This window comes from Macrobrachium nipponense, chromosome 47 (assembly GCF_015104395.2).
Source record: "Macrobrachium nipponense isolate FS-2020 chromosome 47, ASM1510439v2, whole genome shotgun sequence".
NCBI lineage: Eukaryota > Metazoa > Arthropoda > Malacostraca > Decapoda > Palaemonidae > Macrobrachium > Macrobrachium nipponense.
The window spans coordinates 9,256,253-9,280,511 of record NC_087222.1 but is presented as its reverse complement, the minus strand read 5'-3'; positions in this window follow the sequence as shown (position 1 = coordinate 9,280,511).

Genomic DNA, 24,259 nt, shown 5'->3' with positions numbered 1-24,259 from the left:
TTGAACAACCATGCTATCAATGACTCGATACCTAAGAACATAAATTGCTTCAAACTACCATATTATTCTGCTAACTCTTCTTGAACAAAAATACTATCAATGAACAAGCACTTAAAAAGAAAAATTGTTTCAAACTACCATACTATTTATGTACGTATATCCCATTCATTTAGACGAATTGTCATTTCAACGAATTTTCATTTTGACGCACTGTCATTTCGACGAATTTTCATTCTACCAATTGTCTTTCGACAAATTGTCTGCATACCGAAATTTGTAGATGAAGAAGAAATGGAAGGCATAGAAGAAACCTGTAGAAGATGAAGAAGAAATGGAAGACATAGAAGAAACTGAAAGAAGGAGTAAACCTCGGAAGACGAAGGAAAACATCGAAAGGAAAGAGATGGAATCGGAAATTGGGCAGGAGCTTCAATATGCCTCTAAACAACTGTCACTGAATTTTCCAGCACTATCTTCTTCTTCTTCTAGTGAATGGGATATTTTCATGAAGGTCTGTGATGGTCTTATTGAAATCCTTGTGCATGAAACTAATCGTTATGCAAAGCAATAGAATTGTCAAAAATTTGAAGTTGCATGAGAAGAAATGATGAATTTTACAGGACTCTTGTTCTTATCAGGATATAGCATCAGATCAAGTGAAAAGGATTATTGGAGGAAAGGACAAGACCTTGCTGCGACTATGAACAGAAATAGGTTTCTGGAAATCAAGAAGTTCTTCTTTGTGCTGATAATGCAAACCTTGGCAATGAAAAAATGGCTAAAGTGAAACCTTTGTATGATCGATTGAATGAAAACATTAAGCTATTTGGAATTCTTCATGAAATCCTGAGCATTGACGAATCTATGACACTTTATTATGGACGCCATTCCTGCTAACAATTCATCAGACAACAGCCAATATGATTGGGCTTCAAATCATGGATCTTGGCTAGTTCAACTGGAGTGCCATACTTTGTAAAGATCTATGAAGGCAAATCAGAAAACCAGTCGTCTACAGAACCTTTAGGAAGTAGAGTAATCCGAGAATGCATTTCTGCTTGCACTGATCCTACTAACCACAGGTTCTATTTTGACAATTTTTTTACTTCATATGACATAGTCTTAGATCTGAAAGCAGAGGAAATAAATGCAACTGTTACAATCCGATCAAACAGAACAAAACACTGCCCACTGCCTACTGCAAAAGATATGAAAAGGAAGCCAAAATGATCCTATGAATATTGATCAGAGGGAAATGTGGAAATCGTTACGGGGAATGATAATGCTATTGTTACTCTTTGCAGTAACTGTGAAGGTCTAAATTCCATAGGCTTGGCAAAACGGTGGCAAAGAGGTGTAGAAGAAAGTTAACATAGAACAACCTTTCATAGTAAAAGCATATAATAAAGGTCGGGTCCAAAAGGAAGAAAAGCTCTCCCACCAAGGGAAGTAAGGATGAACTACACTAATCACTGTGCTGAATCTCTAGCAACTTCAAGATGTGTTGCGTGTAAGAGGAAAGGGAAAATTCAGTGCACAAAATCTAATGTCACCCTTCATCTGAAATCATGCAGGCCAATATTTCATGAAAAATAGAATTCTGCAGTGTGCATACCCTTTTCTGCTGTACAGTTATTCACAATTCCTTTAGTATTATGTTCTTTTATTTTATGTAGTTATTATGCATCCTTTATTGGAGTGTTTCCTTTATCATTTACTCAGTACAGGAACTTTGCATTTTTTCTTTACCATTTTATTTACTTGCTTTCTTTGTATTTGTGTGTACTATACAGTTGTGCTTGCAGGCATGATTGTACACAAAAGACTTCATATGGTTATAATTCAAAGAGGATTGACCTCTTTGTCATATTTATATCAATAAAATAATGGATAAAAATCATTCAAATACAATAATTTATTAAATAGACCAATTTCCTTTATTCTGTATTCCATTGACTCCCTAGGGAGTCATACCTGTATTTTAATGATAATGTAAATAGTTAAAAATTCTTGTCACAGGTAATCAAACTTATCAAAAACACTTCAGAAATTAAGTTTAATAAAAATAAAAGCATGATAAAGCACACTGGGACTTGGTGGGATAATTATGACTTCACTTGTACCTACACATCTCATTCCGGTTACGATTAATGAGCTTAATTCTATGCTTCTACAGCATATGAAAGATGATTCCACAGAAACATCAGAGAGTTGTCATGGCATATATTATCTAAACAACAATGATTTGTGAGAAAATAACTTGGTAGCCAGAATCGCCTTCCTCTTAATGTGGTAGCCACAGGTCAAAAGTCACTAAAGCTCCTCTGAACGTCCAGTTACTCAATGTCAAAAGACAATAATGAAAGGAGGTAGGTACCCCGGAGGGGGAGGGGGAGGGGAGGGTGCGCCGCCGGGATAGAGGACCGGGGCGTTTAGTCTAAGGCAAATGAAGAAAGAGTTCGACAGAGGATCGATCAAGAAACTCTAGAAAATGAAATGAACTTGTGAATGGTGCTACCTCCTCCTACCTGTCAGACATTGTATAGGCCTATAGGGCGTCGCATCTGTCCTACCTTCTTCCATTCAGTTCTCGATTGAAATGTTAGGCCTAGGAACCGACTGTAGCTACTGCACACAACAGACTCTGTGGCTGTCTTACTCTAGTGATGGGGTTTACAAGCTGAAGTAAAAGCTGCGTACTATATTAAACGGGTAACTTTTGAATCAACATAAAACTAGAATGTGTTCGAAACACTCTCTCTCTCTCTCTCTCTCTCTCTCCCTATGTAATACTGTATTAAGAAAGCACCAATGATTCACTTAAGCGTGGAATGTCCCAAGCCAAGTCTGAAGGTGCTGCTTTAGGAATAGGAAGAGCAATCATTGTTTCGAAACAAGCACCCAGTGGCCTCAGAGAACCCTTCACAGGGTGTCATACTTCCACTTACGTATGAAATGAAACTTGGACGAAACAAATACTAAAGTAAAGAAAGACTCCAAGAAAAGAAAACAGACCTATAAAATGAAGAGACAATCTTCGTTAATAAGAACATTTCGAGAATTCTAAATATTTACAAACGATTCCTTCAGCCCCAGTGAGGTTAAAACGCTCGTCACGACTCTCTCTCTCTCTCTCTCTCTCTCAACGTTACTTCAGATCATTTTTTCTATAAATATAAAACGGAGTCAAAATGTGCTTAAAAAATCCTGGCTAATAGTAGCTACTATCTAGACGAGACTCGACCGTGCTGGCATGAAAAAAGGTCATATTATCAATATGATGAAAATCAACTGATATCTTTCACTTACGTCAATCAGCTGGATAAACAAAATAAAAAGGCAATGAAACAGATTTTTAACCGTTAAACCTCACCTTAGACGACGACTTGATGTGGTGGAAATAGGCGCTGTTGTTATGCCGCCAAGAGCGGTTCAAGTCAAACTGAAGTCCGTACTTAGTTACTTAGTAAGCTCTTCCATCCAGACTGTATGAAACGACACCATTCATGATTCATGGTAAAATATTCCAAAAAAATAGATGACGACGCATCATCGTCTTGTTAACTTGGTCTCTTGGTTCCTTCCTTCCTTTCATAAACAGAAAATAGATAGTTTTCGTTTAAATAGTATACCTATATACGCTCCACCTCTTATATGACAAAGCTGCCTGCCGTGACAGTAGGCACCGTTTTCGTCAATTAGAAACACTGATGACGATGATGCTGCTGCTAGGCTGACTGGCCAGGGCGGCGGCGGTTTTCTTTACCACCTTATCGTACAGATGATTCAGAATTATCGTTTCTTCACCAAAATTATCGCAAAATATATCGTATCTGTTATCGCTACACCCTGCTCTACAGTAATCAACACCATTTCTTGGTATCAAAATAAATGCTGATGACTGAATGGCCAGGCTGGGTTGCAGCTTAGCGCCGTTAGCGGTGCTCTCTCTCTCTCTCTCTCTCTCTCTCTCTCTCTCTCTCTCTCTCTCTCCTCGCCCTGTGTCGTATTGTTTCATGGCTGCTTGAAGTAGTTCTGTCACTTCTCCTCCTTTGGGACTAATGACTGTCCCCCCTTCCTTCATGCTGGATGTGTTGTCGAGAAACTTATATTCTCTCCATTTTTCTGAACCATTGTAGTTGGGGTTTAGAAGAATTTATGGGGTTGGAGCATTAACATATACTAAAATATCTGAAGGTTTTCAGATTGTCGTCATAATTTGTTTTAAACATTTTGTACATTCATGAGTGGAAGTTTTAATTTTTCCTTTGTAAAGGAAATGCAACTACTTTGATACTCTCTTTTATTAACTACTCTATTTAAAACTAGCAATTATCCCTCTGTCGGTGGAATGGTTACAAACGCGTCTACCGTACTTACCTCTATGCTTTTTTGACAGGAAGGTGTGAGACGTTCGAGAGCTCCTTGTTCCTTCGGGTCCAGTTCATGGCGTTTATTTCTTAAGTTGGGTAGTTTCAAGACCCAGTTGGAACCGAACGGAAGACTTTGACTCAATTATAGTTTAATGTAGTTTTTTATTTGCTTGTTAGCTGATTGTGATTGTTTTTCCTTAGTTTTTTTTTTCTCTACTTGTTTTAAGTTTATTAGTGTTAAATGTTCTTTACTTGTTTGCAATAAATCATATGAAGGTGCTGTATGTGTGACCTAGTTTTTCTACTGAACTCGATAATTATAGTATTCATATCCATAAGATTCCTTATTTAATTCCCATTATCATACAAAATGCTAAACCTTAAAAGTTAACTTCATTGTTATGATAAGTAGTTCCTCCTTACGATACCTAGGGAGGCAGTGCTTGTGAGGGGGTTGGGGTGGTTGGGTATCAAGTGTTTTTTTATGGGGGCTGGTGGGGGGGTGGGGGGGGATTAGGGGAGACTTTTCAAAAGCCCGATAACAAGGATACGTCTCTGATCCCAATTACTATTTTTTTTTTTTCAATAGTCGTCGTCAATTGAATCTTCTTTTTTTCTTTTTCCTGAAGAGTTTAGATTTTACCTTCGTGTCCTATGATGACATTTTACGACTCTCTCTCTCTCCTCTCTCTCTCTCTCTCTCTCTCTCTCTCTCTCTAAGGCTCTCATTTTCTCAATCATTCTCTGCATATGATGAATATTTTTGTCTCTTGTAGAGAAAAAAAAAAGAAAAAAAAATGAGAGAAATATCCTCCCTCACCTTAAACTCTTATAGGGAAAGCAAGAAAGAAACTCGGCATCGAAAGCTTTAATCCTGTACAAGAGATATATATAATATATTTTAAACTATAAGAGGATTTTACTTCATTGTATATTGTATCCCCATATATATAAATATATATATATATATATATATATATATATATATATATATAGAGAGAGAGAGAGAGAGAGAGAAGAGGAAGAGAGAAGAGAGAGAGAGAGAAGAGGAAACAATTGTCATGCTATTGTAGTCCGCGTCCTCTGTCTTGCTGAGAGTTAATCTCTTTGGCAGAGTTTATCCAGTTACAAATCCAACAATCTTCAGCTATCGTTCTGAAGGGAACATGAACTTCTTTACTTGTACGATTTTACACGTAAAGGTGAAGTTACTTGATATTGTGCTGTCTCCATACGGACAACGACGATAATAGAAGGAAAACTATCCATTAATATCGATAAAGCCGACTTTATTGTAATTTCCAACTATAGATAGGGTGGTAAGCCCATTTCGTTTGTTAAAAGAAAATCGTCACGAGGGTGTTTGCCGTTATTATTGTACAGCATCAATGTTGTCTTTTTCAAACTGTGAAAGGTTACGGCAAAAAATCATTTCATGAATCTCCACAGCAATTGGCTCTTCACCAAAGCAATGACAACATAGTACTTATTGAAGAGAAGACTTACATTAGTACAGAGATGTAACCATGAATCACTGGTTTCCCCCGTAAGGAGCTAGTGCCGTCAGTGCGTCTCATGCGGTGCACTGTAAGCATTACTTATGGTTCTTTCCAGGTGCCTTCGGCCCCTAGCTGCATCCCCTTTCATTTCTTTTACTATACCTCCTTTCATATTCTTTTTCTTCCATCTTACTTTCCACACTCTCTAAGAATTGATCCATAGTGGGAACTGCTTTGAGGTTTCCTCCTGTTACGCCTTTCAAACCTGTCAGTTTCCAGTTCAAGAGACGATGATCTCATAGGTTCCAGTGCTTGGCGCCTTTGGTATAAATTCTATATTAAATTCATGAATGATTGGTACACCTCTGTGCGGAAGTTAAGAAACAGTACACAGTGAAATATACCAGACTTCAAGTTGGTCTGTTGTGACATATTCGAGAAGTCCGGTATGATTCAAAAGGGTAGAAATAAGTCGCACCGTTTAATTATCCATTTGAGTTCAGGTATTTGTAGATGGATATCACGACGACAGAAACCTATGAATCAGTTACTCGCTTAATCAGCCAATTAGTCTTTGAGGAGGATCAGAGAGGGAGACTCACGTCCTTCCACGTAAGGTTGCCTACTTGTATTTGCTGAACTGATTGATTTCATCTGCATTTCTTTTTATTGAACACAAAACGTCGAACGGTTGCCAGTGATGCCTGATAATATCTTATCGGGATTAAGAAAAAAAAGGTGTATGAAAATCCATTCAGGTGAGCTTATTGTCTACTTAGAGACAGAAGGTGGTTATCAGAGGTGAAGAAATACAGGCAGTCAAGAAAAGAACGGTAAGACCCAGTGAGCCTTAATCCCGAGGGAAAAGGACTTGGGCTTGGGCCTTTCGAGGATGGAGTAAAGGGACCATGAAGCCTTTCAACTGACATATTGAGTAATCCTAATTTATGCTTCAGCGCTTAAGGAGAAAATCCAAGTATTTTAGTAACGATTACGGTTATAAGGTAACTGGAGACCATTCAGAATGGGTATTCAGCGGCCATCTCTGAGGATATGGAAGGACCTTACAAAAATGAATACCGAGGAGAAAAGGAAAAAAGAGAGAAGAAAAATTTGCGGATGTGTAATAAAAACGAGGAGGTCATTCAGGATTTTGTTTAGAGGGTGAAATCTATTTCGAATGAATCTCCTTGCCAATCAATCATCCTGTCAAGAGAATAACTCTCTCTCTCTCTCTCTCTCTCTCTCTCTCTCTCTCTCTCTGTACTCCGGTATTCCAAAATATCACCAGAAAGAAAGAGATAGATAGGGAGAGAGAGAGAGAGAGAGAGAGAGAGAGAGAGAGAGAGAGAGAGGATTTTTCAATTTGAATTCGACATTTATAAATTAATATTTCATAACTCGAACTGACTTAGAAGTAATGTAGAACATTAACTGGCATTGTTAAATGAGAGAGAGAGAGAGAGAGAAGAGAGAGAGAGAGAGAGGAGAGAGAGAGAGAGAGAGAATTTTGGAAATAGCGCTTCCCACCCACCCCCTGTGAGATATTTTAGCCCTTGTGATTTTAATGTGCCACCGAAGAATAGGTTTTACGGGAAAAACTGTTATATCTATTTGAAATCATTCCTGATGTAAACTAGAACATTCTCAGTCAACCTTAATAAACACACTGCGATCAAGAGTAGCTAAGTTGGTAAAATGTCTTTCATTTGTTTCATAAGATTTCCTGTCTCTCTCTCTCTCTCTCTCTCTCTCTCTCTCTCTCTCTCTCTCTCATCTCTCCTCTCTCTCTCGTTCTCTCTCCTCTTCTCGTCCTACTGCTGCTTTAATTTGTGTAACATTTTAATGTTATTGGATTTGTCGTACTTTTTTGGCCTTGAGGTTAAGTTATGTAATTCCCTTTCTCTCTCTCTCTCTCACTCTCTCTCTCACACACACTGACGTGAGCTAATTAATAGCACATTCTCCACATAGGTAAAGCAACGTGTATAGCTTTACAATAACAAGAATAAACACCACGAAACTGATGACGTCTTACGAGGAGGAAAAGACGACCAGCCTTCCGGAATCACAAGACCGAGACGAAAGAAGCTTAAAACCAAACATATTTCCAGGCGCAGTGTTCTTGGAGTAGGTTGTTATCCAGATCCTCGATCTTAAAGAACAAGAATATTTCGGCCGTTGGATATGAAGGAACCTGCATTATTCGGGGCCTGGTTCACTCTCTCTCTCTCTCTCTCTCTCTCTCTCTCTCTCTCTCTCTCCATAACTTTTCTTTATTTTATCATAACCTTTCTTTCTTTTTATCAAACCTTGAATTTTTTTTTATCAAACCTTGATTTTTTCATTGTCATATCCCTTCATTTTGTTATCATAAACCTTGATTTTTTATCAAACCTTGTTTTTTTATACTTTTATAAAACCTTATTCTTGATCAAACCTTGTTTTTTTTTTATATTTTGAAAACCTTGATTTTTTAAATTTATAAAGCCTTGTTTTTTTTCTCCTCATGTTTTTAAAATATACTTTTTTTTGGTATAATAAACCTTTTTTTTTCTTTTTATCATAAGACTATTTTTTTTTGTCGTAAACCTTGTTTGTTTTCTTTTTATGAAAACCATTACTTTTTTCATTGTATCATTAGCCTTGTTTTTTCTTGTAGACGTCAACTACGTTTTTCATCATAAGCCTTCTTTTTTTCTTTTTATCTAAACCCTTTTTTTTTTTTTTTTATCATATCCCTTGTTTTTTATTCTTTCGTCGTAGACCTTTTTTTATCGTTTCACCATAACTCTTGTTCTTTTTTTGTTTTTATTTTTTCATCATAACTTCTTTTTCTTTTCTTTATCAACCTTTCTCTCTCTCTCTCTCTCTCTCTCTCTCTCTTCTCTCTCTCTCTCTCTCGTCTCTCTCTCTGCATCAGGGTTGGGACACGCTGTTTGCAATACAGTTCAACTTTCTTTACATACTAGGTTGTTCATATTGGTGCTATTGTCTGTCTGTATCGTCCACAGACCAGCCCAGACGGCTGTGCCCATACTGCAGTTGGCAAATTCTTTTCATTCCTTCTTTAGTCATTGTCCTTAGCAGTTGATATCGCCCAGACAGTCTTTTCAGAGACCTTCATCAAATTTCATGGTACGTTTGAGTTTTCCATTAATGCTGCTAATTATTTGTATCTTACCTGATAGCTTTGACGAAGCTTTCACGCGGGATAGGCTGTTGTCATGGCAACGAGTGCATTGTTTGTTGCAAGTCTGGCATTGAACTACTGGTTTGGAGCTCTTTGGTGTTAATATACTAAACGTTTGTAACACAATTTGTCTTCAAAAGTACTTCTCGGGAGTTGAAGCTTATTCTGAGAACATTTCTTTTGATGATTGAACGTGTTTTCAGATGAACTCCTAATTCCTGGCTTTTATGTCGGCATCAGTTGCCAATTCTTTAATTCGTCATTCTCATCTGCTTTCCAGTTACTGAAGTCAGCGATGTTGAAGACAACTGGTTGTTGCTGCCTGGTGCACTGTTATGGCTCATTCATGATGCTGATGATGATGTCAATTGATGATTGGTTGAGATCCAACTGGCCTCGTATCAGCACGGGCTCTTGCCCAGTGTACATGTGGGCAGGTGTTGAGCTCAGTATTTGGACCCTGGAATGCAAATGATGCTCACACGACCTCAGTAGGTAATGATTCCCTGTTCATGAAACAGCAGCCGTGTGATTTGGAGTAGTTAAAGCCAAGATATTGGTTGATGACATTTTATGATGTATGGTCTAGTAATCTCATCGCGAACTTTCTCGTTCTATTTATTTATATGACAAACCTCCTCTGGTGTCTTTGATTACATCAGTTTCTAGCCTTTAGCCTTTTACCCAAGTGGGACTATATCGCTCAGAGATCAGCCTCTCTCTCTCTCTCTCTCTCCTTTGTGCTGTGAATGTTTTTGAATCAGCGTTTCCCAGCATTGATGTCATTTCTCCAGAAACCTGAACCGAGAGCTCATTTCGAGGGAGCTGTAGTATTGACGTTCTATTCACCAAAGTGTCCTTGTGACTCCCATGAATCTAGATGTGTTTGGAAGAACCAAGGATAATTTACCTCTATTTCATTTGGCAAATTTAGGTCAGGTCATTCTTTTGAATTTGAACTCCATTAATTATCGGCAGTCGTGGGAATTCCTCCCTTCCTCCCTCCCTCCCTTCCTCCCTCTCTCCCTCCCTCCCTGGGGCTGTAACCGCAGCAAAAAATGCTACTGAAACGTCATTTCGGGGTCAAATGACCGCCATGACGGTGAAATCGGCAGAGGAGCAGTTGTGAGGTTGTATTGTGTGGATCCACCAACAAAAGACGACGGTTGTAGAGAGATTATTCTAGACATGGAATAAGAGTATCGAGCGTTGTGTGAAACCGAAACTTGATGATAAATGATAGAAAAATCTTAATTAATTATGTGCACGCTACCACGCCAAAAGCGAACCATTTCGTAAATTGTATAATTTTATTGATTCAGCATTCATCCAATACCACGACATTGGGTCCCGTGGGATATATATAATATATAAATATGATCTCGCAGGGAAAGGTGAAAGGAAAGATCGCAGACCTGAGCTTCTTTCGTCTTTATTTCAAGACCTGATCACAGTAAGTAACAGAGAATTTGGAATGAGGCTCTTCAGGGTTTATATAATACTATCTTTCCTTTCACCTTTTCCTGCCAGAACCTCTTATAATATATCTATTCAGCATGTGTTAATGTTTTATATCGATAAAACAGATGGCTCAGTGCCACATCCGATCGTTTGATCGTCAAATTCGCACCTTGGATATTGGAAGCAAGTGATTCATTGTCACGTAAAGTGGCAAGAGGTGAGACATTGATGGCTTAACTGATGTTTTCGAGTTGCACGACATTCGACTTTCCGTTAAGAAATGGCAGCCATCACATCGCCCTCGGCGGAGGAGGAGGAGGACCAGTCGTATAATACTGACATCAACGTGTCACCCTCATCCACTACTACTGAGTGCCAAGTGAAGATGTGGATCTTCTGTCAAACAGATCTTTATAAAAGACGGGACAAATTTCAATTGATTGTCGGCTGTAATCAGGAGAGAAGAGCTTCCTCACTCACATCATGGCCAGGTCCTGTGAGTGGTGTAGCAGCTACCCGCTGATGATTGTCATGTCAATAACCTGATGTTTAATAACACAATTGAAAACCCTTCATGACTGATAGTAGTGCCCAGCGCCCTGCTTTATAGCCTCAGTTGCATCATTTGTCCAGTGCCACACCCATAATCTTTGCACTTGGAGATGAACTTGATTTCTCTCTCTCTCTCTCTCTCTCTCTCTCTCTCTCCAATGTCATCTTCATTGCCTCTTTTTCTTATTTATTTCTTTCTTTTTTATGAATGCGTATTTTTTTTTTTAGAGTCTGTAGACTGAGAACTAATGATATAATTCTTGTCATTTGTGTGTTTATCAATGTTATGCCCCCGGGACTTCTACAGCAGAGTATACTGTATAGAGACCAAGTGGCGGTTCCATTCTGAATTCTTTAGAAACGCGTCACCGCCTAAGCACTTCAGAGAGATACTATCTGAACAGGTCTGGGGTACCTACTATCTCTGGTCTCAATATTGTAAACAAGTAGCCTTCCTTAATTTTGTCTCTCCCTGTGAAGGAAATAAAACTAGAACTAGATAATAATCGCGGTGGGTCCCTGGGAGTTGTGAGTCTGGACGCCTTAGAGAAAAGGATTGGAAGTGAATAAAGTAAAAACTCCTATTTTCGCAGGTACTGGAGACAGCAGTATCATCGGGGGTTGGGGGCTACCTTTTACATCCATCTCTCGGGACTGACCAATCTCTTCTCTGAATTCTTTACGAGACACTGTTCTCTCTCTCTCTCTCTCTCTCTCTCTCTCTCTCTCTCTCTCTCTCTCTCTCGCTATTGATTTGGTTTGTTCCTCCTTTTTGAAATTTTTTATTGACATGTCTCAAGATTTTTCTGACTTTATAAATTTCGAAGATATATAGTATGTATATATAATATATATATATATATAGATATAGTATTAATATATATATATATATATCATATATACTATATATATATATAGGAGAGAGAGATGAGATAGAGAAGAGAGGAGAGACTAGAGAGATGAGAGGCAGGATGAGTACGAGAGAGAGGGAGAGAGAGAGAGAGAGGTTATTATAGAGAAGTGTGCAAGGGCAATCAATAGTAGTTCTGACTCAAACAAGACTTGTTTTCAACCTGCCATTGTTTATTGTTTACCTTCGATGTTCGAGAGCATGGCAATAGAATTAACAAAACAAAAGAAGTCCTTGCATATTCAATTTGCAAATGAGTCTAGTTTTTCAGGATAACAGCTCAGTGCAGCCCACAGGGAGAGAGAGAGAGCAGAGAGGAGAGAGAGAGAGAGAGAGATGAGAGAGAGAGAGAGAGGAAAGAATGGAGCCACATAAGAAAACTTGAAAAACAGTAATGGCCATGTAATAAAAAAAGTGCAAGAAACGAAATGTATAATATAAAGGAAGAGAGTAAAAATAATTGGGGCTACAATACCTCGCGATTTGGAGTATAATTATATACGTATATAAAGTTTGAGTGCGTATGGAGCTGTTATTGATAAAATTCTCGAGTATTTTAGGACCATAAAGCTGGTTTTTTTTCTCATCAGTGAAATTTATCACCTATACAAATAGAGTTTCCTGTCTTGTGTTAGTTTTTCCGTTCTAATTCTAACTGATATTTCTACAGAAATAGTCATTTCTTATACAGTAACTTATACTAATCCGCCAATAAAGAGAAAATATGCAGATATTTCTAAAAATTTCTGTATTATATTGATTTTTCGCATCGATATTCTGTCACTTTTCCCCTCAACCCTCACTTTCCGTTGCTTGATCTGGTGTTCCCCAAGGTGGGGGGAAAGACGAGGGGGAAATGGAATCACATATGCCAAAATAAATAAATTCCAATCACTTCCTCTTCAGGGACAGAAGGTGTTTTTTTTTTGGGGGCCAGAGAAGACGTGACGACAACAGCCATTTCTTGCTTTAGTTATGGAGGTTTGGTCTTGTGTCCTCCTGCTACGAGACAGACAGACAGACAGACAGAGAGAGAGAATCTGAAAAGCCGTATTTGTTGATGACAAGAACAGTTGTCTGCAGAAAAGTCTTATTATTGTCGCCTCCAGAGGAGAAAAAGAGAGAAAAATAGGCAGAAACCAAATGCGTTTAACGAAATTAATATTCAAAGTTCATTCTGCGAATTCCCCCCCTCCCCCCAGTTATTTATTTGAGAATTAGTCTTTTTATATATATAAGTTACTTTATTAATCGCGTTTGTTTTTATATATGAATTGTGGTGAAACTAAACTGAATTTTAGGGCAACATTCGGTACGATTTCATTCAACCTTAAGCCCTCCTGCACTAGCTTTGAATGAGACCAAGTTACAATGCTGAGGAGTTTAGTAACTTACTTAAAGTCAAGAAACCTTGCATTTTATTCAACAAAAGTGCAGTTAAGAAACAATCAATTGTATTTCCTGCACCAATTCTTTTTGGGTGATGCCACACGGGTTCACAAAGACGCATTTAAAGGTTTAATACATATAATTAATATTTAAAGAACAGAACAATTATTCAAAACGTTACGTTACTTCGATAGAAATAATACACAAATGGCAAAAAGAAGTTACTGCAATGGCGACGACGATTCACGAGGTGATGTGGCTGGATTCTACAAGAATATCTTCTTTTACTTGCCTTCGTGGAGTCAGATGCTAGAATCAAGAAACTTCACCTTTCCACCCTAGAAGAAAACTCGGGAGGAGTATATTGCATAACACAGTTGTCACATATACAAAATTACAGGGTTACGTAACAAACATCAATTTAAAAACAAACATCAAGTGCTTTAATCGTAACCCAACATAAAAAAAAAAGGGGGTTTCGTCCAGAAGGGAAGCATAAATTACTGGCATGTGCCCTTACAATAAGAAAATAATATATACATAGTCTCCACAGGAAGAAGTTTGACAACACTGTAATGATACGTCATCTAATTTTATAGAGATGGACAAAATATGCAAAAAAAGTCGTTTATTACTTTGAATATCAATGTACTAATTTATACCAATTCATTGCTATAGTTAATGTAATAAAACTACTTCTGTGGAGCAAAATAATCATATATCAATGTATTTTCATAGAAACTGAGAAATACTTCAAAACAAGTCCTCATAAAAAAAACTAGGAACATTTTTATTCAAGGGGAATAAATGGCAATTTTTGACAGGTTTGATCTCATGAATTCGTCATGCATGATTTGAGATGTAAAATCAAGAAATACTTATGGAACTGACTTAGACAACCAGAAAACTCTTCTATGTAAAATTATCAATGTAATGACAAAAATTGGAGTATGCAACGTAAGATCAAGCACACAATACAATTTCCAAAAGAGCCTGATCTGTATCGTGTCACTCATGAGTGGTTCTTCTTTGGTATTTCAGACAGATGACTAGACCGCATGATCACCCTTGTGCTGTTAACTATAAATATAGAATTAGAAAAACTGCGTCTCGGCAAGAACGTTTGCATTAATCAGTAATAAAAACAAACATACATAAAAAGAATCAATTTAACGATTGCTTATCAGCTGAGTTAGTGTCGATGAAATGCATCAAGCAAAGCCAGATCCTGTGATGAGCGTAAACTTGTGTTAGAAATTTGCATAACCAGCAACATAATATAAAATATAGACTTGGATCTAGAATTCGAGAACAACAATACAAACACCACTCCAGAGGATATGGCCAGTTTTTCAGCTAATCCAAATAATTCGAAGTCAATATCTGATGTAACTGAAGAAGCGACTGAGACAACTGGCAAATTTAGCGCATCCCGTTCGCTAACCCGTTATTAATAGTCAAAATAATTTCATTCTTCCGAAACAATGGACCGTAATTTCCAAATTTCATTTTGACCATTTGATTTTTTTCAGAGCAATTGTGGCACAATTGTTAAATACGTAGGCAGATCTCGGAATGTTTTATTTTAAACTGCACATTTATATAAAGCAATTACATTTTAATTGATATCGAATCCTGTGGCATTTGGGCGAATAAATTGTTCCAAGCACGCAGTGATGCTGTCCATTATTGTTTCCATGCTGTTTTATAAAGTTGTTAATATGAAGATGAAAAAAGGACGAAACAAAAATCCCAAACAAAATTAAAAAGGACGTATGTCCATTCCACTGAAGGTCTATTAAATATCCCTTCGGTTAGATATCTGTCGACAAAATGTCCGTCTGTTCAAATATCCACCAGTCAAATGTTCGTTGTTAATGTTTCCAACTTTCCGGTCAAGAGCAAGAACAAATGGGTGGCTACATTGTTCAAAAGAATTCAGTGTGGTTTCCTCATTTAGGTCAAAGATGACTGACACTCAAAGTGACTAAAGGTTCTGGATCAGTGAAATTAACAAGTCAAACTGAATATGGCGTATGAAATATATATATATATATATATATATATATATATATATATATATATATATATATATATATTACAATTAAACTTTAAGAATGCTTGCCTTTTAAAATGAATCAGCTGGTGTTAATCTTCCCAGTGTTGTTGTTGTTGTTTAGGATTAAGCTGGCTTTATGCCAGCACGGGCTCTTGCTCATAGAGCAGCCCGTAGGTCATTTGAATTTTTTGGATGTAAGGTGATTTTTAAGGATATGAGGTGAGCCTTTATTTATGATTCTATGAATTATGCATGTGAGATGGTATGATTTGAAAAAGGAAAGGAAAGGTGAACCAGGCAAGGTTACAAACCCTTTAAACCCTAAGGTACCCATTAGTAGAAGATAAAGATCGATAGTAGCGAGTCCTGGCGAGTCGGAGATAGCCAGTAATGAAATCGAAAAGTTTATAGTCGTAGAAAAACGGAAAAAAAGCACATTAATCTATGGAGTTCAAGTACCATATTTCACTTACGATAATTTAGAATAAGAGTGCCGATCGTTAGTAATAGAGATTCGGCGAGAGAAAAACGAAATATTATAAGTTCTAGAGAAAGCAAAACAAAAGTAAACAACAGCTTAAGCGGTAGTTAGAGTGACAGTTGAAATATTCGGTCGTTAGACGTTAGGCGGCCGAAAAACGGAGGGGAAAGGAGGATTGTTTAGTAAAAGAAAAAGCAGTTAATGCTACAAACAGCACTTTTCACGAAGGAGGTCATCTGGGAGACTGCTCTCTAGGTCCAACAGAACGTGGACGAGCTCAGAGAACAGTTGATGATCGTTCTATAGCTGAATAAATATATGCTCTTCAGGAGTCCTGAAACGAAATTCTGATTGGAGGAAATCATCTGGGAGGGAGATCTCAAAGTTGAGGGCTTCTTGGAAGATCTCTCCAAAAAGTCGTTCATTAAAGTAGCGATTATCGGCGAGAGCTCTATGTAAGAAGTCACTGAATTCATCAATGGTCATTAAGAGCTTGTGAATTCCTTGTTCTCCTACGAACCGGAATTCACTTCCAGAGGCGACTGATCTGAGTTTCGGTTTGCAGGTCTGGATTTCCATGTCTTGCTTAACTGGGAACTCTTCTGTTTGTGTTCCAGCTTCGGCATACAAAGCGGGAGCTTCTGTAATTGTCTCGACCTGCATATCTTCAACTGGTTGTTTTGGTTGTTCTGTCTGAGTTCCTGCTTCAACACGAGCAGGAGTCGACGTCGTCGGCGATGCGAAGGCTGGGGGAATAACCTGAGGGGTTTGGGGGGATTTGACTGAGGGGTTGAGGGAATAACTTAGGGTCGGGGGGGTTGGAAGGGGTTTGGGAATTGGAGGTTGGAGGGAAGGAAAGGATGAGGGGTTTGGGATATAATGACGAGGTTTGGGTGTCTGCAGGGGAAGGTGAAGAGCTTGTGGTGGAGGTGGTGGTCGGTTAGTTCTTGGATCGATACGTGGTTGACATGGTGGTCGTCTTGAGGGCGATGGTTGTCGTTCTCGAGGTCTTGCTGGCGGTGGGGAAATGCCCTTCATCCTCCAGATTTTTTCCAGTCTGACAGGGCACCCCTTGAACCATGCATGATGAGACTGATGGCAGTTTGGGCATCGGGCAACAGTGTGGCCTTTTGCTTTGAATTTGTTGAGGCAAACGTCGGTCTCATGCTTCTGGCTGCAGATTCCACAGACATGCTGGGCCGTGCACTCTCTCCTGTGATGCCCAAACCTCTGGCACTTGAAACACCTGAGAGGTTCGGGGATAAAGGCTTCGGTCTTATAGTTTCCGAGGATCCCAAGGCTGATGAAGTCTGGAATTTTGCCTCTAAACGTAGCTTCGACTTTTTGGGTTTCTTCTTCAGTTCCATCTCTGTTCTTCACTTTGCAACGTGAAGCAGTCAATACGCCTGGTACTTCAAGAATCCGTTCGATAGTCACATATTTAGGGACTTTGCAAATCATTGCTTTCGATGTCTTATCAGCTGGGTCCAAAAGGAGGCATAAAGGATCGTTTTTCAGGAGGTCTGCTGACTGTTTGTCCTTCGGGGTAATAATAAATTCCCCTTTCAGATTCGGTCGGGCTTGGAGTTGTGCTGTTGGGTATTTCTTCTCAAGTGCTAGGACGGCCGCATACGATGTCTGGTGTTCTTGGGATGTTGCCTTGAATCTAGGGAGTGCCTGAGTCGTCATGGTAGGTGCTGGAGGCGTCAAGAAAGTAAAGTAGGAAGGTCGATGACACTGTTGAGGGCTTTCTTCCGTTTTTTCTGGACTTTCTGGAAGCCCTGATCGTCGAGGGGGGGCGGGTCCGCCTGCGGGGAGCCAGGAGAGGACGGCCGCTTTTCTGCCATCGTCCTGAGTCGACAAAGCGAGCTGCTCAGATTATATAATGGCCAATAGTATTGCGCAAGGATGACGTAACGTAAAACGTTGCTTCCCAGTGAAGTAATTAGAATTTTTGCTAAATTAATTATTACAATAAAATAATAGTAAGAGAAATTATATTAAACAAAAATTTGTTTTCTTGACTTACTTTATGAAATATTATGTTTCTTTGAATAAAATAATATGGTGTTGCTTTAAGGAATTTGATGTTTAACTACCGGTATTTGGAAAATAAGGAACATTAAAAGAAACTAGCAACAACATGGGAAATATGGCATCACTCGTTCTTTCGTGTGGCGTCTTGCGAAGGGCGCTCTTATTTTGGTAAACAACTCGGCAGACCTAATACGTATACCTAGACCGTGATTAGGCCTAAGTAGGAGTCAGTCAGGAATCGTAGGATTGAGGCGAAATCTGTCGGCGTTTACATCGTCACTCAGGTATTCCCATATTCTTATTGTATTCCTTTGCATTCAGGAATACATTCCTCATCCATTCCCTTTTTAATATGAATACATAATATATTACATTGGAATATTTATATATATCGAGTATTCAGTGTGAACTCAGAGCTACTATAGTATATTCACTGAAGAGATGAGAGCTCCCGGGAAATAATAATAATATAATCAAATGCACACACAAATACGAAAGACTATCTATGATAGAGTTGACAAGTTGCAAAGTATATCCAGTCCTCATTCAATTTCAACACAGTTCACTTCTATATGCAAATACTGTTATCCAATAAGCACAAGAATGAAGAATTAATAAACTCATTCTTTCTCAAGCTTGAAAAGAGTTTGGAATTTCCGACGTATCCTTACGTTCATTAAAGAAAACGGAAGCGCTATGTTCGTCAGGGACTTTAATAAAGTTTTTCTACAATAGTTAACTGCACTTGTGTTAGATCTGTAATTTGTCGACAGCTGTAAGCGTTTGCTATTTATTCACTATTGTAGATTTTAAAACATTTAGTTTTTTTTATTATCTACCAAATTCTTGATGATAAAACTTCACTTTAATCTTCATCCCTTAGGCCAACTTGTTCTTGATTTCATGACATTTAGGATAAGAGCTTAGTAAAATCTGATACCTCTGATTGCAGCTAACCTAAGATAAATTTAAGATTTGTCTCACTTGAATCTCTAAATAATTCCAAAAGGTAATAATGCAATTAAGATCACTTTTAAGTAGTTGAAAAAATGAATTTTACATTCGTTTTCTCAAATGAATCCTCAGCCGGGGTGGCTGGATTTAAAATTCTTTTTTATGGTTATTATGACATTCGTCAAAGGGCAAATTTTACAATATGTTTGGCAAGAGGATCACTGACACCTCCTTCCTATCAGGGATTCGGAAATGATTCATAATTAACAAATAGCATTTATACACTAAGAGGAAGCATATATGTATTTCTTAGAATGTATAAAATTGCAAAGTAAATATTGTCTTTATGCAAATATATGGAAGAAGTTATAATGCAGAATCCATATACAAATATGCATTCATCTCTAAAAACAGAATTATCAATCGACGAGTTTCACGATCAGTATGCTCGGACTACAACCAAATCATAGAAGATTTATTGGCTGAAATGGCATTCACTAGTTTTTGTCTCACTTTATTTATTCATTTTTTTATCTATTTATTTACTTTCTTTTGTCTGTGAGAATAAAAAGAATAATCTTGCTGTCTCATGTTTGGATCAGTGAGACATTAGACTCTTTGGGGTTAAATGTGCAAAATGCTCTAATAGTGGATATTCATCAACTTTTTTTAACATTTGTTACACCACGAAACTTTGTTTTGAATTTTTATTCTGAGATTTCTTCTCCAACAGAGCAAAGGGACAAATTCTTCCTCAATCGTACTTTCTTAACTAACAATGACTATATTTACCTGTAGGAGGAGACTGAGATAGGGAAGTCTGTCAGTGTTGGAACCAGAACAACGCACTGGATAAGCAGCCAGTATTGGTATATCTAACAAAAAATGGACATTTTAAGGAAAATGTTTCTATATATTGTTTGATTTATAATTTAGTGAAAACTAGAAATGACTACAACCAAAGAGCCATATATACATTTTTTATTGATTAGATTTATGAAGACTGCCTGCAAACCATGAAACTTAGCCTACCTAATTACCGTAGTGCAAGGTATTTATAAAATACAGCAACATTTACATGCTAATGCACCCTAAGTCACTCGAATCAACAGTATATATTGTTATGATGATACTGAACGCTAACTCTCTCTATTCAGAAGAGCAACAGTGTTAATTAGAGATGTTTACGTGATGATTGAAATACATAAACATTGAATGTTAAGTGAAGCTCTGATCTATATTTGGTCAAGTCGCCCATTATGCTTTCTAAGCCCGACTGGTTCTCTCTCCTCATCTCTTAGCGCTAAAGGTTCTGTTATCTTGATGCATTCTCTCCGGTTATTTCTATTGAAAGAATTTCCCTCTACTAATATCTTCATCTCGAAATCCTCCATTGCTTTATGATGCCACATTGTCTCTAAAATTGATGCTCTTCCGTCAGTGTTGTTAAATTAGTACAGACATTTTAGGTCAGCTCTACATTTGCCTCCTTTTTCCCAAACCCCGAAATGCAGAGATGACTTCATTATTATTAACTGGGGTAATACACTGATGTGTGTGAGTATAAAAGGGGATTCCCTTATCATTTAAACTTTGTTATATCTTTGGTTCGTTCTGTCCTATTGAATTGTAAGTCCCTCTAAGTAACTCATTTTCATTTACCTCATATAATTTGATATGTTTAACATATTAGTCATTAAAATAGTTTTAAGTTTAAAATCAACTAGTGACTTTCAATATCCTTCTATTTTATTTAATTTTTCGTGCTCCAATTTTAGTGAATGGTGAATATAGGTCATTTAATTTGGTAAACTTTGTATTGTGTTCATTCTTTAGAGTCACACAAGAATTTGCATTGAGTCTTTTAAGGTCTGGAAATCAACCTATTAGTACTCATAAGATTTTGAGAGAGAGAGAGAGAGAGAGAGAGAGAGAGAGTATAGAAGTTCATATTCCCTTCTCCATTCTACTCCTCACTCCACTTATGCACAAACACTCCCAACAGTCTTGCCCTATTATCCTTTCCACTGCACACATTCTTGCCTGTTCTTCCCTATTCCCAGTACCTGTTTTAGAGATGTTGTCAGGGTAAACATATTTCTTAAACATCTCATACAACCTCCATATAAAAACTCTTTTTCATATGCTCTGTAATAAATTTTGATTCCTTTTAATAAAAGTCAACATTCTCTACTTTAGCATCGTAATGTTAGCTCTTTCCACAGGATCCTGAGCCTAAAAGACCCAATTATTTAACAGCACAAGGTCATCCGATTCAGAAAACTAGGCGCAGTTTGAATAAAGACAGTGTGCAAGGTTCAGTGCCCCAGGAAGGTCTTACAGTATGAGGCCCTCCACACAGACACACAGTCCTGCCATCATACTTCCCACTCTCTATACCACATAACCATCATTTATCACCTGCTGCTACTTAATGTAGTAATTGTTGATGTGCAAGCAAGTCAGTACCAAGTCTACCTCGCTCCAAAGAACCTTCTTGTGCAAGATAAAATTCATGATCTTATAATTCATAATGTAAGTTGTTATTACTTAAATGCTACCAGGAGAGATCAAGTAGAGTATATGTATAGCTCATGAAATATGAATTATTTTTTTCTACAATACTATATTTATGCCTAACCCTTTTTTTTTCTACCTCAAAAATATTATTGCACATGGAATATCCTATATTTGCTTTTATATGCTGTATACCCTTCCAGGAATATTCTTTTGGTTCAAATATATTTGTATGCATATTATCTGTGCCCTTTCTTGAGTTTACATTTTTTCTTTACACTTATCAGTGCCTCTGGAATCTAAATATTTTGTTATATGCCAATTTATGGCCTACTTGGAAAGTGCTGTTTTTGCTTTTTATATGGTATGCTCTTCATGGAATTTTTTTTATTTTCATCAATGGTCACATATTGTACTATTTATGCCATCGAATTTAATTTTTTTAACCAGTATCTTTGAAAATGGAATGTACTATTTCCTCATTGTATTTTATACCAATCTATTGCTTATTTGAAATATGCTATTTTTGTTAACATGTATTTTATACTCTTCATGTAACTTTTTTCAGCTATATTTGTATGCTGTGTACTATTTATGGCCTTGAATTATTATTTTTCTTAAAACACATCATTGACTATGGCATGTACTATATTGTATTTACTAATATCTGGCCTACTTGCTATTTTTGAATGTATATTTTGTACTTTTTTTCAGCTATGGCTGTATACTATTTATGCCCTTGAATTTAAATTTTTTTTATACATATTAGTTTCCATGGAATATACTCTTCTTGTTACTGTATTTTGCACTCTATTTTTTGTTAATATATATTCATATGTATTTATACCTAGTCTTGGAATGTACCATATTTTTCTTTTAATATATAATCGTAAATATTCATACCCAGCCATGGAATGTACTATATTTATCTTTTTATATAAATTCCCATGTATTTATACCCACCCTTGGAATATACTAATTTTTCTATTAATATATATTTGTATATATTTATACCCAGCCTTGGAATGTAATTTTTTTTTGTCAATATCAGCTAATTATGAACTGTACCTAATTATATAACATTTCCTTTTGTTTATAAATGTCCTAATCGTCATATACTATTTTTGATAGAATAAAATGTCAATATTGAGTACTGTTTTTAATTTAGACCTTTCATTACCATTACAAGAACATTATTCCAAGTGCTATTTTAGTGGTTAGGAAGTGACTTTTTCACGTAAATTTCTATGTTGCTTCCACGTAATATCTAGTCTACAGATCTACGTTTATTTCACATAGAAAAATAACGTGACCACAACGATTTCGCAATGTTGTGTTCACGTGGTGACCACGTAGATGTGCTAGCTGGGGATAACCTAAAAAGACTATTATTTGTCCTTTGAGTATCTCGAATGTTATATAGATTAAATGATCTCTTAGGTCTGCCATGAAGTCAGAATATCCTTTACAATAAAGTAATAAATAGTTCAGGAAATACTTAAAATGATAGTGATACTGATATGGGTTACAGGAATGCCAAGTGCAATTGTACTTATATCTTTTTCTGCAGGGAAAAACTGGGTTTAATTCTTATGCAAATTAATGGAAATTACATCTCTTTGTGATATACGTCTAAGGTGTGTGCCTCGCATCTGTTTCACTAAAGAGGCGCCCTGTTGGTTCTATTGATCTGCATAGCAGATGTCGTTTGGTAATAAACACCACTCCTCAGATACGTCTCATGAACTGTGACGATATTTTCTAAGTCTCATTGACTGTGATGATATTTTCTAAGTTCCATTCAATAGCTACTTCTGGTATGAAGGTTGAAGACGTTAAAACTCATAGTATAAAATATAAGTTATATTTAACAAGCTACATCACTGGAATAGCTGCGAGAAGGTTAGATAGGTCTTCAAGCAGAGAGGTGTAGTGGAAGTCTGATATACAATTATGTTTACAAGATCATAGAAGAGCAAAACACTTCTCGATTTCATACATACAGATGGACATACGAATCCAGCTCTGTAATGTAGACGCAGTCTGTTGATGGGAACGTCAACATATTTTCCAAGAGGAGGCATCGTTGACGTTACATTTTTCAATATTAAATGATGACCCCAGGTGTCTACAAACCAAGACGCTTATTCAAAGCGACGTCAAAGCAACGTCAACACTTCGTTAACACTATGTTAACACTTCTTCAGCTTCTGCATAATTATCATCTTGGTACATTATACTATAGAATGTCAAAACACATTCTTTATTCATATTATTCATATTCCCAGGACTGCTTCTCGATTTCCTATCGTATCCTGTAATTTTAAGATTAGTAATTCTGAGTAACAAATTCCGACTTATTTCAACCTCAATTATCGAAATTCATACGAATTTTAGCAAACTCGAGACATATTTTGAACCAGAATTTCTATTAAAATAAAATTTAAAGGATTCATGATGTTTGCTACGCATAGTCCTTGATGTGCTATTAATCCCAACTGTCGAAACTTTCAAACGATAGAATTCTCAGCATTTTCTACGACATTTGCTCATTTTTTGGATCGAAAATGACACAGTATTCATTACGGGGACCAATTAAGTCTTTAATTAATTAATTCACCTAAAGAATAGGTCGACCTTTGCCCTTAACTGCATGTTAAATCCTCTGTAAATATTGGCAATCCTGCTTCCTCTCCGTGCAAAGAGCAGCCATTGTTTGTATACCAGAACGAACTTGGTCTTTTGTTGAAAACTTTTCCCGTTCTCTTAATATTAAGGTTCAATTTTAGATATATCAAAGTTCATTAATAATAGTTATGATATATCTCGATACA